Here is a 12,804-nt window from a genome sequence, read left to right on the forward strand (position 1 = left end):
TTCAGGCACTGCAACTACTACTGCAAAATGAGATATAATCCATTAAACAACACAATCACAAATCAAAAAATGTTCTAGTAATATAATGTTTCAGATTTAGAAGCAAATCAAGTGATAAAACTCAACTGCTAGGCCGGGCGCAGTGGCTCACGCTTGTAATCCCAGCACTTTGGGAGGCCGAGGCGGGCGGATCACGAGGTCAGGAGATCGAGACCACGGTGAAACCCCGTCTCTACTAAAAAATACAAAAAATTAGCCGGGCGTGGTGGCGGGCGTCTGCAGTCCCAGCTACTCGGAGAGGCTGAGGCAGGAGAATGGCGTGAACCCGGGAGGCGGAGCTTGCAGTGAGCCGAGATCGCGCCACTGCACTCCAGCCTGGGCAACAGAGCGAGACTCCGTCTCAAAAAAAAAAAAAAACTCAACTGCTATAATAATTAACCATAAAGATAACCGTATCTGACAAAAAACTTCCACAGAGTTATGACTTCATAATTATACTTTCTCTTGATATTTATTTTATTTTATTTTTTTCTTGAGATGGCGTCTCGCTCTGTCACCTAGGCTGGAGTGCAATGGCGTAATCTGGGTGCCCGACTACAGGTGCCCGACACCATGCCCAGATAATTTGTATACTTTTAATAGAGGTAGGGTTTCACCATGTTGGCCAGAATAGTCTCGATCTCTTGACCTTGTGATCCGCCCGCCTCAGCCTCCCAAAGTGCTGCGATGACAGGCATGAGCCACCATGCCTGGTCTTCTCTTGATATTTAAGCTTTTAAGTCAGTCCAGAAAAATACAGTAAATGTCAATAGTAAGTACGGTGTTGAGGCAGAAGTAGGAACAAACTTTGTCATATGTTATTCAGTTGATAACAATATGACCTGGGTAGTAACTTCCTATGTGTCTATTTATACACAAGTACAAAAAAGTAAAACAAAGATACTGCTAAATAAAAGGGTAGACTATGTTCTTAATGGTAACTCAATAAACTGGAACACTGTCAAAAAGCAGCAATTAGTGAATTTTTTCAGTGTTTTTTTCTATTATCCAATAAGTGAATTATGCTATTCCTTTCCAATTTCCCAAGCACTTTTTGTCCCAATCACCATTTCTGTGTTTGAAGAAAAAGTAACAAATCAAGTAACAAAACTAAACAAATAAACAAAAGACAACTACAGTATCTGCAACAGTTTGGTAGAACACTGTAACTGTTGAGTATAAGGATCTGGTATTCTATTATCATGAGTTAACTTAAGAGTGTGTTAAAGACATACATTTCATAAGAAAACATGTTAGTTTGAAGTTATTGACCAGTATGTATCATCCCTAACTATTAGTAACCAAATTCATGACAATAAAGAGCTGTCTAAAAAGAAAAATTAGTGACTACGAGCACCATCAGCAAGACTTTGCCTTTACACTTCACTACCACTTTCCATGCATTATAATGTCCAGGATTGACTCTTAAAGCATTTCAAAAACAAGCTAATGCTTTGTCCAATTCTTCAGTTAAGACAAATTCATGCTCTAATAGAGTATAGGCATAAACATAATTTGAATCCACTTGGATAGCTCTCTGGAAGAATTTAATTGCAATATCGTGTTCCCGTTGCAGACTGATACAGTTCCCTGCAGCACACCAGGCCTCTGGCGAATTTTTATCCATGTCTCTTAAGTCTTTTGACAGAACTGAAAGAGCAACATCTTTTTGAAGATGCCAAAGTGTTGTAGAGTAGATCTCCATGGCTTCGATTCTATAATTCTCAATCCTTCTAACCGCTGAGAATAATCTTTCAGCTTGCATGTACTCTGAAAGTTCAAAATAGGCCTTTCCAATTTGGCACAGTACCCAACCAGTATTGTAGTGGTGAGAAGGTAGATGGCTCAAAATATTGATAGCTTGTTTGCAGTGGTAAGAACATAAAGCTAAATAACCTTTCCCCCTTTCACGAAGAAGGCTCATCAAGCCTTCTGCTGCTGCTTTTTGTAGATTAGAAGCTTGAATCTGAGGTGTGATTGTGGATATTTTCTCTTCTGAAATGATGGAAGAGTCCAATTTTGTAATTTCCAGGCTATCATTTATGTTAGGTTGAGTTATTCCTCCTTTATTAGTTTTACTTTTTGTTTTTCTGTTTGGGATTTTAGGTGGAAACTTCTTTTTTATTTTTTCCTATTCTCCTTGATTGTGGAAATGTCACTAGTCAAGAGTGGTGAACTTCTTTGATGCAGTGCATTTGGGGGAGGTGCCACAGTGGGGCTCAATACCTGAGGTGTTGTACATATTTATGGACCAGAACTTTCTGTTTGTGCAAGAATTGGAGTTACCTCTCGGCTGTTTCCACTCCGTGAGAAGACAGACTTTGCTCCCGTTTGGCCAATTCTGGCAACAGACTTTTTTGAAGAGGCTCCGGTGGATGGCACATCAATTACAGAAGGTGTATTAGTGTAGTTTTGAAAATAGGATCCATCTCCAGGACTTGGGGTTTGTAATGGCAAAATCCCAAAACTTGGGGTTAATGGACTAACAGCTGCTGGTCCCCCTAATAATAAACTTCGACCAGTTTTTGGTTTATTTTGAACCTGTTTAGATAATATGGAAGTTCCTGTTCCAAGTGGGACAGTATCAGGTGAAATTACAGCTGAATCAATAGACACTGGGGAACCTGTATTCAAGGAGTACTTTGAATTGGAAGATTCTAAATTCAATCTGTTTAATTCATTTGTGTCCTGGGTTGTTTCCGTAAGAACGGCCTCAGCCTGTCTGTGACACAAACTATGTTTAGGTACTTGTGCAAGAGTTGGGCAGACAGTTGCTAAAGTTCTGTAAAGATGTGAATTTAAACCTTTGGTCAGGATCTGGCTTTTCACCTATTTCACATAATGATTCAAAGGGATACCAGAGGAAAAGCTTTAAACTAAGGCTCTTTCAGTAACACTCTGATCCTTTGGCAAGCTGATCTGTCTTGCAATATACATGTCCCAACAATGGAAAGGGAAAGCAAGCTGAATCACCAAACTCAGTAACAATACCATCATGGCTTTTCTGCCTATTAAACACTCCACCAGATAAGATTTGTTCCCCTTCTGCAAGCTTGCTGAGATCAACACAACATTTTGCAAGCAGGTATTTGCATTGCGATGTAGGACAACTGTGTCCTTTCAAGAGTCTATATGCTTTATAGGCCTTTCCTGGGCGGTAATAACAGGTCTGCAGTAAACCAAGGCTTCTTCTGAGTGTAATTCTGCATAAAGGCATTCTGCAAGGAAAATCGCGTCTCGGTAAGCATAGTGGTTTAGTGCTTGCCATATAGCAGCCTGGACGGGTTCCTGCAGCACCGTCATCCTCGAGGCTCAGGCCCACTTTCTGCAGTGCCTCAGGCACCCCCCCACCCCCCCACCGCCCCAACCCCCCTCCCCCCGATAGCAGCTCCGGCCCGGCCAGCCTGGGCTCATTTAAACTCAACAGTTACCAGGGGATGGAGGAGGCCGAGCCAGAATGACTTTTTTACCCTGCCGACTCTGGAAAGCCTGGTCCCTTGTGATCCATTTCAAAGCGAGAGTCACCACATGTTTGGAAAACAGATCCGCTCCCAAGTTCAGTGGAGGGATGTGGCATGTAGGACGAAGGATTCTCTTCCTTCTGATTCGGTCTGCACAGTGGAGTCTAGGGTTGGAGCTCTCTCTGTGCAGACCGCTGACTCCCTCTACCTTGGGTTCCATCGGCCCCACCCTGGAACACGGGCCTTGGCAGATTCTGGCACTTCCTGGCCCTTAAGTTGCAGTCAGAAACCCCATCTTGTGCTCGGATGCCCCAAATGACTGTGGCTCACGCCTCTCTGGAAACATTTGAAATCTCTCCTCTACGCGTGGCCACCTAAAACCACAGGAGTTCGGGAAACATGGCCGCCATCCACCTCACTGTTTTCGGGAGAGAACGCTGAGTGTCTCTTACCGACTCTCTCTTGACTTGAATTCTTCATGGGTGTGTGGTTAAGAAGTAGTGAGACCAGATGTATTAACTCAGGCCAGATGCTGGTGGCTCACACCTGTAACCCCAACACTTTGGGAGGCCAAGGACGTAGAATCCCTTGAGGAATTGCCTAACCCTGGGGAGGCTGAGGCTGCAGTGGGTGAGCCATAATGGTATCACTGCACTCCAGTCTGGGCGAAAGAGTGAGGCACTGTCACAGGCAGGCACGCAGGCAGGCAGACAGGCATGCAGGCAGACAGACAACAGCTGTATTATGTTCTTCTCAGGGTAGGAAGCACAAATAACAGAATACAGCCCTTAATATTTTTTTGGGGGGGGACGGAGTTTCACTCTTGTTGCCCATGATGGAGTGCAATGGCAACATCTCGGCTCACTGCAACCTCCACCTCCCGTGTTCAAGCAATTCTCCTGCCTCAGCCTCCTGAGTAGCTGGGATTACAGGCATGGGCCACCACACCCAGCTAATTTTGTATTGTTAGTAGAGACGGCACTTCTCCATGTGGGTCAGACTGGTCTCAAACTGGCCACCTCAGGTGATCTACCCACCTTGGCCTCCCAAAGTGCTAGGATGACAGGTGTGAGCCATTGCACCTGGCCAGCTACGTTTTTTTTTAAATTTTCAATTTTAATCTATTTATTATTATTATTATTCTTTTTTGAGACGGAGTCTTGCTCTGTTGCCCAGACTGGAATGAAGTGGCGTGATGTTGGCTCACTGCAAGATCTGCCTCCCAGGTTCACGCCATTTTCCTTTCTCAGCCTCCCAGGTAGCTGGGACTACAGGCGCCCACCACCTTGCCTGGCTAATTTTTTGTATTTTGAGTAGAGACGGGGTTTCACTGTGGTAGCCAGGATGGTCTCGATCTCCTGACCCCGGTGATCCGCACGCCTCGGCCTCCCAAAGTGCTGGGATTACAGGCGTTAGCCACCGCGCCGGGCCTATTTATCTATTTATTAACTTTGAGTCCAGGTTATGAAACCAGTTAGTTTTTGTATTTTTTTAGAGACTAGGTTTCACCATGTTGCCAAGGCTTGGATCGAGGGATGCACCTTCCCTCGCCTCCCAAATTGCGGGGATGACAGGCGTGAGCCTACCGCGCCCGGCTCCCCCCCTCCCCCCCAGCTTATCCCTCAGGTGCCCGAGGCCTAGCAGTGGTGTGTCGTTCCCACCCCCAGCGCCCCCTCGTCCAGTCGCCGCTGCGGTGTCCGCGAGTGTGTCCTCAGGGAGCTCGTTGGTGTGAGGGTCGAGGCGGTTGAGTAAGACGCGCACCTCCCACGCGGGGAAGGGCGCCGCCTGGTCTGGCGAACGCAGGTCCCACGCTTCCCTCTGGCGGGTGCGCGTTGGCCGTGTGAGCGATCGCGGTGGGCTCGGGCAGGTGACGTGTGCGCCGGCCGGCCGCCGAGGGGCTACCGTTCTGCCTCCGTCCGGTTGTGTGTGGGTTTACTTGGATTGGAGGTGCTTTGCCTGGGAGAAAGGAGGCGGGTGGACGGGGGGGGGCCCTTGGGGGATTGCGTGCATGCGCACCGGCCAGGACCCCCCGCCCAGACCGCAAAGGCTCAAGGTTGCCGCAGGCAGATTTTTCCTCGTACCGCAGGCCCCCTCCCTTCCCCAGGCGTCCCTGAGCGCCTCTGCAGGCCCCACGAGGGGCGACTGGCGGGTGGGGAGTGTGACACACCCTCAGTGAGAAAGCCTTCTCTAGCCATCCGAGAGGTGTGCCTTTGGGGTACAGGATCCCACGGCCTGCCACGTCTCTCTGCGTTAGGCAGCGCTGCCATAGTGACTCGCTTGCAGAGGACACTCCTCCGCTTCCCCCTCGATGGGGTGAGGGGGGAGAGCGAGGGTTCAGCCGGCCTCCGCGGTGGGGGCCGAGGGTGGCTCGTCGCCTACTGTGTGGCCTGCGCCTCCCTCTTCCGAGTCGGGGAAGGATCCCGCCAGGCCGGGCCGGAGTCCTAGCGGTTGGGAGGCTGCGCGAGCGGTAGGTGTGCCCCGCGTTCCGTCCGGCCCGTGACCCACTCCAATGTGAGCCGGCTCTCCGCCCGCTCACCTGCGGAGCAGTGAGCGGTGCAGACGACCGCGTTTGCGTGGCACGGGGTTGGGCCGCCTGGCCCTGGGAAGCATCCCACGGGGGGGTGCGCCGTTCTCCCGGAGCTTGACCGGGTCAGAGGATGGATGAGAAATGAGCAACGTGGCCCTGGCGTTGGGTTTGTGGCTGAGGTCGCTTCGGAGTCCCGATGGCGGAACCCAGGGCTCGTGAGGTGGGGCTCGTTGGGTGTCGAGGGCCGTCCGGCGTCCTAGGCGGGGAGCCACGGGACCTCCCTCCTGTCTGTGGCGGTGGGATCCCATGGCCGTGTTTTCCTAGTGGCCCGGCGGTGCCTGAGGTTTCTCCCCGAGCCGCCCCTCTGTGTGCTCCCGGGTGCACTTGTCTTCGCGGTCCCTGGCCTTTCCTGTCTGTGCCTCCTTCCGCACCCGCGGATCCTCTCTCCCCGAGTGGCTCACCGGCTTACGCTGTGGTGGCCCCGTCTGGGACCAAACCAGACTCCGCCTTGTGGGGATCCGCCGCTGACCACTGGTTGGCCCATTGTCCGTGTCCCCGGGTGCGCGCCTTTGGGACCAGGTTGGCGGCGCCCCACGTGGGCTGGTGGGCACCCGGAAGGTTTGGGGTCGGCCTGCAGCGCGTGCGGGGAAGAGGGTTCTGGAGGCTGGCAGGGACGGTGGCGGCGGTAGGGGAGCCGCGGGCCTGCCGAAGGCGCAGGGCCGCCTTCGTGCTCGGAGGCCACTGGCGGTGAGACCCCGGGCACTGCCGTCCACCTCTCATTCTCTGCCCGAACGTCGGGGGCGCCCCGCACCCACTGTGCGCGCATGGCCGCCAGTCCCTCGCGGCTGCCAGGCATGGGTCGGGCAGTCCGCCTCCTCGCACGCGGGCTTGAAGTGTCGGGGGTGGTGAGCCCTTCGGGGGTTGGATGGGGTGTCCGGTTCGCAGCCCTACCACACCCCTCCCACTACCCTGCGCTCGCTCCCTCCCTCCCAAATGCTCCGTCTCCCGCCGGCCGCACCCATCCTTGCGTCAGGGACGCCGGGCCCATCCTCAGGAGGTACCAGCCTCGAGGCCTTGCCATGCTCTACCTAGCTGGTTGATCCTGCCAGTAGCATGTGCTTGTCTCAAAGATTAAGCCATGCATGTCTAAGTAGGCATGGACGGTACAGTGAAACTGCGAATGGCTCATTAAATCAGTTATGATTCCTTTGGTCGCTGCCTCCTCTCCTACTTGGATAACTGTGGTAATTCTAGAGCTAATACCTGCAGATGAGCGCTGACCTCCTTCGCGGGGGGATGCGTGCATTTATCAGATGAAACCAACCAGGTCAGCCCATCTTCTGTCCCTGGCCAGGGTGCGGGGGGGCGTGCTGGCTGCTTTCGTGACTCTAGATAACCTCCGGCTGATCGCACGCCCCCCGTGGCAGTGACGACCCATTAGAACGTTTGCCCCATCAACTTTCGATGGTAGTCGCCATGCCTACCATGGTGACCATGGGTGACGGGGAATCAGGGTTCGATTCTGGAGAGGGAGCCTGAAAAACGGCTACCACATCCAAGGAAAGCAGCAGGCGTGCAAATTACCCACTCCTGACCTGGTGAGGTAGTGATGAAAAATAACAATATAGGACTCTTTCGAGGCCCTGTAATCGGAATGAGTCCGCTTTAAATCCTTCAGTGAGGATCCATTGGAGGGCAAGTCTGGTGCCAGCAGCTGCACTAATTCCAGCTCAAATAGCATATATTAAAGTTGCTGCAGTTAAAAACCTCCTAGTTGGATCTTGGGAACGGGAGGGTGGGCGAGCCACTGCCCATCCCCACCCCTTGCCTCTGGGCGCCCCCTCGATGCTCTGAGCTGAGTGTCCCGCAGGCCCGAAGCATTTACTTTGAAAAAATTAGAGTGTTCAGGCCGGGTGCAGTGGCTCACGCCTGTAATCCCAGCACTTTGGGAGGCCGAGGCAGGCGGATCACGAGGTCAGGTGATCGAGACCATCCTGGCTAACACGGTGAAACCTGGTCTCTACTAAAAATACAAAAAAAAATTAGCCGGGCGAGGTGGCAGGCGCCTGGAGTCCCAGCTACTTGGGAGGCTGAGGCAGAAGAATGGCGTGAACCCTGGTGGGCGGAGCCTGCAGTGAGCGGAGATCGTGCCACTGCACTCCAGCCTGGGCGACAGCAAGAATCTGTCTCAAAACAAAAAAAAGAAAAGAAAAAATTAGAGTGTTCAAAGCAGGCCTGAGCCACCTGGATACTGCGGCTAGGAATAATGGAATAGGACTGCAGTTCTATTTTGTTGGTTTTTGGAAATGAGGGCATGATTAAGAGGGATGGCCGGGGGCATTCATATTGCGCCACTAGAGGTGAAATTCTTGTACTGGCGCAGGACGGACCAGAGTGAAAGCATTTGCTAAGAATGTTTTCATTAATCAAGAATGAAAGTCGGGTGCGTTGGGCCCATGGGGGAGTCCGTTCGGGTGGCACCTGGCCCCTCCCTCACCTACCCCATGGACTCCACCCCCCCAGCCGGCTGGGGCTGTGCTGCACTAGCATGCCACTACTGACACCGTTGGGGGCTTTACCTGACGGCTGTCATGCCATCATGTGCATGCCGAGTGTGTGGCATGTGCCCCGTGCCATGGGGGCAGTAATGCCCGGGCGCCCATGGGGTGGTGTCTGTGTTCACCCCCCATGGTTGGCACCACCTCCGTGTGTTGTGAAACCTTCCGACCCCTCTCTGGAGTCTCGTCCCATTGCTGTCTGACTGGCCGGCCTGAGGTAACCCCTCTGGGGTTGTGCTATGCCAAGAGGGCCTCCCGGTGTTGGGAGCACCCTTGCCAAATCTACATTGTATGACCTTTAGCGGTGGATCACTCAGCTCCTGCATCACTGAAGAATGCAGCTAGCTGTGAGAATTAATGTGAATTGCAAGACACATTGATCATTGACCCTTCCAATGCACTTGTGGCTTGAGTTGCTCCCAAGGCTATGCCTGTCTGAGCATCGCTTGCCAATCAATAGCCCCTGGGGGTGCCTCTGGGCTCCTCAGGGTGCCTGGCTGGGGGTTCCCTGGCAGGGCCCACCAGGGCCCTCTATCCCCCCAAGTGCAGACCGGCGACGTCCACCCTCCTCTTCTGCCATGCCCGCCCCTTCCCCCTCCACCCGCAGGCCCTGTGTGGTCATGTGTTGGGTGGTGTGGGGAAGAGGGGCTCCTGGCTCTGAGGAAGAGATAGAGGGTGGCGCCACCACCAACAAAAACAGAGGGAAGAGAGCTGCCTGGGTCCAAGTTCCCGTGGCCACCACCGTGGTCTGGGTTCCTCCCTCGGAGGCTCCCTCGTGCCTCACTCAGCTCATGGTGCAGGGTTCATTGGCCCTGGTGGGGTGTAAGTCCCTGTGCTGTCATCATCATCATGCGTCATCGATGGTGGGGGCTTGTTGGGGGGGGGAGGAAGGCAGGTAGGAAGGGTCCACTGGGGAGAGGGTGGGGGAGTGTGTACCGGTCTCCATGGTTTGCCTTCCGCCCCGGTGGCGGCCCAACGTCTGGCCGACCGCTGCTCCAGCGCCCCTCCTCCCCAACACCCCTCTGAGGCACCATCCTCCTCACCCGCCCGCCCCCCGCCCACCCGGCTCATGTCGCGGCATGTCCGGGGACAGAAGCCCACCCTGTTGCCCGTCTGGCAGCGCTCATTGCCATGGTCCTGGGGTTCATGTACCCCTGGCAGTGACCCACTGGATGCTGCAGTGTTGTCTGCCATCACGTGTCCGCCTCTGGCTCGCAGCCACGTGGTGCCTGGGGCCCTGTCCAGGGCTTCCACGTAGGGGCTGGGCAGTGCTGCTGCATCCTCGGACCTGTCCCCCACCTCCATTTAGTATGTAGGCAATCCCATGTAACTTAGCAAAGCTAGCAAGTCCCTAGACATGGCGCAGCCACTGTAGGGGTGGCCTCCCAGTAGCATCATTAACATCAATTGTAATTGGTAGACAATCACTTAGTTTCACATTTTATTACCTGAGTTATACAAATGTGTTAAAAAATACAGTTTTAATAAAAGGGAGTAAAGGATAATATGAGTAATATTCACAATCTCTAGTTGGAAGAGGTAGTGTTTTTTCAGAAATGATGCATTCCTGGAGCAAGGTCATTTTGTGTTTGGTTTGTTAAATATCTATTTCCATTTTGACAAACCACTGGAAAAGCCCAGCTTCACAAGGACTCTCCATGAGAATGATCACACAAAAGAACACCCATAACACAAAATCAAAACAAGGGTGGTCCAGGATTCACATTAAAGACTCATTACCAAGTTTTCCTAGAAGAGATAAAGAACACAAAGTTACTTTTATGTGATGGAAAACAGAGAGAAAGAGTAAATGAAACAATAAGTGTTAGGAAACAACAGTGAAAACCAAGCTGTGGAAAAAAATGAATGGAATTGTTCTGTTTGGTATTGATTTCCTATCCTGATATCAGAAAGTATGAGAAAGAACAAAGCACATTTTTTGAGACAAATAGAACATAAAACGAATGTTAAAGACTATTTTACAGTGCTAACAAAACTATCTGTGACTTGTTTCTTCCCTTTAAAAATACGATTTTGTACATTTATATAAATTATTGAAATAAAATTATAAAGATGGAGAACAGACTAGGGGGTTGCCAAGGGGAAGGGGTGGAGGAAAACGTGTCAGAGTGTCCGCAAAGATCCCAAGTTGGAGCCTGGTGGTGAAGCTACAGTTCTGTATCTTGACTATCAAAGTGGTAGTTACAGAGATCTACACCACATAAAAATGCACAGAACATATGCACACACATACACACATACAAAGACGAATGCATAGAAAACGGTTGTGATCTGAGTAAGCTTTCTGAATTGTACCTATGTCAGTTTCCAGGTTTTGATAATGCTCTATGGCTATGTGAGATGTCACCACTGGAATTAATGAAGAGTACCTAGACATCCCTGTATCTTTTGCAACTTCCTGTGAATCTATAATTATTTCAAAAGAAACTTGAAAGTCATAGCAGACTTTCACTTCAAAGAGGAAAAAAACTGAAGATTAATGAAATTGTTGAAGAACATCAAATACTCAATAGTCTGTATGAGAGCTGAATTCTATCTGCTCACAGCACAGCTGTCATTTAGGCTTTTCCTGACTTGCCCTGGAGGACTTGAGCTCCTCTTGGATTGCCAAGGCCCATAGTGTTTATTTATTACTAACTTTGTACTGGACCCCCCAAAAATGAAAAGTGATTGAATAATCATTTATAATGACAACTAGTACTTTTACTTATAAAGAGACAACAGTGTTAATGAATTTAAATATTTAGGGTAAAGAATAGGATCTTTGTAAGACAATACTGGCAAAATTTAAAAAAGAAAAAATAAGGAATCAGAAACATAAGTAGTTCAGTATTGTGGAAAAACTCTGGATCTGAGAAGGAAAAGAACAGAGATTGTATTGCGTTTCTGCTCCAAACCTGATGAATCACCTTAGGTGTGTTGTGTTTCTGTGCCAAAGCTGCTGAATCACCTTAGGCAATGCATGCCCTTTCCCTGAATCTGTTTTCTTTTCTACAAAATAAAATTACTAGATCATCTCCAAGGTCCCCCAAATATTCACATTTTTGGCTCTACATGAACTTCAGTTGAATTCCTAATTTCAGTGTGGATAATACATGTGTGCTGCACCACAAGCGATGTCTCTAAATGGTCATATTGGTCCTAAAACTAATTATGAGCAGTTTGGAAATTCTGTTGTTGTAGAATCTGCAAAGGGATGTTTGTGAGTGCTTTGAGGCCATGGTGAAAAAGGAAATACCTTCACATAAAAACTATAGAAAAGGTTTCTAAGAAACTGCTTTGTGATGTGTGCATTCATCTAACAGAGGTAAACGTTTCATTCTTTTGATCAGTCTGGAAACTCTGTTCTTGTAAAATCTGCAGTGATATTTGTGAATGATTTGAGGCCTATGGTGAAAAAGGAAATATCTTCACATAAAAATTAGAAGCATTCTGAGAATCTTCTTTGTGATGTTTGCATTCATCTCATAGAGTTTAACATTTCTTTGATTAAAGATTTGGAAACAGTCTTTTTGTAGAATCTGCAAAAGGATAATTGTGAGCTGTTTGAGGCCTATGGTGAGGTAGGAAATATCTTCACATAAAAACTACGCAGAAGCATTCTGAGAAACTTCTTTATGATGTGTGCATTCATCTCACAGAGTTGAACCTTTCTTTTGCTTAAGCAGTTTTGAAATTGTCCTTTTGTAGAATCCCCAAACAGATATTTCTGAGCACATTGAGGCCTTTGGTGATATAGGAAATATCTTCACATAAAAGCTAGACAGAAGCTTTCTGAGAAACTAGTTTTTAATGAGTGCTTTCATCTCACAGAGTTGAACATTTCTTTTGATTGAGCAGTTTGGAAACACTCTTTTTCCAGAACCTGCAAATGGATAATTGGAGCGATTTGAGGCCTATGATGAAAAAGGAAATATCTTCACATAAAAACTAAACAGAAGCATTCTGAGAAACTACTTTTTGATGAGTGCTTTCATCTCAAAACGTTGAGACATTCTTTTGATTGAGCAGTTTGTTAACAGTCTTTTTGTGGAATCTGCAAATGGATATTTGGAGTGCTTGGAGGCCTATAGTGAAAAAGGAAATATCTTCAGAAAAAAACTAGAAAGAAACATTCAGGGAAATGTCTTTGTGATGTGTGCTTTCATCTCACAGAGTTGAACATTTCTTTTCATTGAGCAGTTTCGAAACAGTCTTT

At 49.3% G+C, this 12,804-nt stretch overlaps 3 pseudogenes; 1 reads left to right on the plus strand and 2 right to left on the minus strand.

Moving 5' to 3' along the window:
• Positions 1-1,551: 1,551 nt before the first annotated feature.
• LOC129473121 (cell division cycle protein 27 homolog) lies at positions 1,552-3,380 on the minus strand (annotated as a pseudogene).
• A 284-nt stretch (positions 3,381-3,664) lies between these two features.
• On the minus strand, positions 3,665-7,465 carry LOC129473122 (sterile alpha motif domain-containing protein 1-like; annotated as a pseudogene).
• A 1,413-nt stretch (positions 7,466-8,878) lies between these two features.
• Positions 8,879-9,030, plus strand: LOC129473891 (uncharacterized; annotated as a pseudogene).
• Positions 9,031-12,804: the final 3,774 nt, after the last annotated feature.

Source organism: Symphalangus syndactylus, chromosome 23, assembly GCF_028878055.3.
Source record: "Symphalangus syndactylus isolate Jambi chromosome 23, NHGRI_mSymSyn1-v2.1_pri, whole genome shotgun sequence".
Taxonomy (NCBI): domain Eukaryota; kingdom Metazoa; phylum Chordata; class Mammalia; order Primates; family Hylobatidae; genus Symphalangus; species Symphalangus syndactylus.